Source organism: Dipodomys ordii, unplaced genomic scaffold (assembly GCF_000151885.1).
Source record: "Dipodomys ordii isolate 6190 unplaced genomic scaffold, Dord_2.0 Scaffold138, whole genome shotgun sequence".
Classification (NCBI taxonomy): Eukaryota; Metazoa; Chordata; class Mammalia; order Rodentia; family Heteromyidae; genus Dipodomys; species Dipodomys ordii.
In genome coordinates, this window is record NW_012267354.1 from 2,215,074 (window position 1) to 2,217,437 (window position 2,364).

Below are 2,364 nucleotides of genomic sequence, written 5' to 3' on the forward strand. Positions count from 1 at the left end.
GATAGATAGATAGATAGATAGATAGATAGATAGATAGATAGATAGATAGATAGATAGATAGATAGATAGATAGATAGATAGATAGATAGATGTTCTATGAATGTTCCAGGGAAAAATTTTCTATTTAAGACAGAGGTCTGTACTCATGGCTTCTGAGGCCCATTTCAGCTTTAAAATGTATGGCTTTTTAATTCTGAACACTCTAAGAGATCACAGAAACTTATTGGAATTTAAAATCAAAGACTTTGGAGAACTCAATCATTTCCTGACCCTGAGTTTATCAGAATCTGAATATTGCACTCTGCTTATGCATATTTTTGTGTATTAATCATGCTTGTAGGTTTTAGACCTCATAACTAAAATGCAGTAGCTCACACATGTAATCATAATTATTTATAGGCAGAGGTATGAAGCTCAAACTCAAAGGCCAAATCCAAGTGTTCGTGGCCAAGGCCTATAATCCTGCCAGGAGACTGGAATCTTGAAGGCCATGGTTTGAAGCCAATCCATTGATAAAAGCCAAGGAGATCCATTTCTAAACCCACAAAAAAAGAGACCGGAGGTATGGCATGCTTTTGGCAAGTAAGTAGCCCTGAGTTCAATACTAGTTACCAGGAAAGAAGAAGCATTTGATAGTTGTATTTATTTGTGTAAAACCTGAAGAAAACAAGAGACAGACAGAATAATGATGATTGGGAAGAGAGCAAAGTTTTGGGGGATGTGTGTGTGTGTGTGTGTGTGTGTGTGTGTGTGTGTGTGTGTGTGTGTGTGTCATTCGTGGGGCCTGAACTCTGGGCCTGGGCACTATCATTCAGCTCTTCAGCTCGAGGCTAGTGCTCTGCCATTTGAGCCACAGTGCCACTTTTGGCTATTTCTGCTTACGTGGTACTAAGGAATCGAACCCAGGGCCTCATGCATGCAAGGCAACAACTCAACTACTGAGCCACTTTCTGAGCCCCTTCTGGGGGACGTTTTTAAAATTAAGTATGAACAGAACACTTTCAAGGGCTTTAACAAATTGTTGTTCACAATCTCCCATTGAATAAAGGAATACTATTGGATTCACTCACATGTTGGTGAAATTATTACCTGACAACACCTAGCTTCTAAGCAGTGGACTGGGATTGGAGACACTGCTGGACTTAGAAAACACTACATCAACACTCAAATCTCCTTAGTAAAGCTCATGCTTTTATGATAAGAAAACTCTTTCCAACTTGCTAATATGTTTATTTATGACTACCTATTTTCTGATTCTAACTAAAGTTTATACAACAATGCTTTCCTTGAGAGCACTTATTTTACTACAGATTGTCACAAATGACAGGTTTTTAGTCCATGCCCCCAAGAAAATATAAAAATACCCTGAGGTCTGAAGTTCATGGATACAAACTCGGCAGAAAAAAATATGAAACTAATTCAGTGATTGTTTCAAACTATTTAATTATATAATACTCAGAGGGAGTGATTTTTGGTGAAATTTTACCATACATACGTGTGTATACACATATTTTTAGAGTCAAAATGTTATTTTAAAAGAAAATAGTCCAAAGCAACAAAAAGATATACTCAAATTGCTCAGCTCCATAAAGACAAACAACTCAAAAGTTTAATTAACTATTTTGTTTTTATTAAATGCCTTCTGGGTAACTTAGAAGAGGGGTCAAGTAAATAGGGTCTAATGGTAATTGTTACCAGGTGTATTCATTTAAAAATATATAATTGATCTTATCACATGATCAAAATGCCTCCCTGCACCCAACCAGGTACAGGTGGCTCAACACCTGTAAACCTAGCCACTCAGAAGGCTGAGATCTGAGCATGACAATTCAAAGACAGCTTGGGCAGGAAAGTCTTTTCTCCAATTAACCATCAAAAAAGCCAAAAGTAGAGCTGTGGCTCAAGTGGTTAGACTATGAGCTTTGAATAAATAAATAAATAAACGAACAAATATATAAGCAAGCAAGCTCAGGGACAGCACCCAAGATTTGAGTTCAAGTGCTAGGAGCCTCACAAAAAGAAAAAAAAATAATATACAACCTTTGAGAAGCAAAGCATTCTAACCCTTCTCAATGATTTAGTTGACATTCTTGAGTTTAGGATCATGTTTTAGGACTGCTTTGGACATGAGTAAATACAGAGACACTATAATGACTGAACACCTAGCAAAGAGATGCTCCAGATAGAAAATAAAAGTATGAAATAATTGAGAGCCACACAGTTCTAAGGCAGAGTGACACCAGGCTTGGTAACCATGACATTATCTCCTAGCATATCATAAAGGGCCATGGAAACAACCAATGGAAGTTCCAGAACAGACTTCATCCTTCTGGGGTTTTCTGATCGACCTCACCTGGAGCGCAT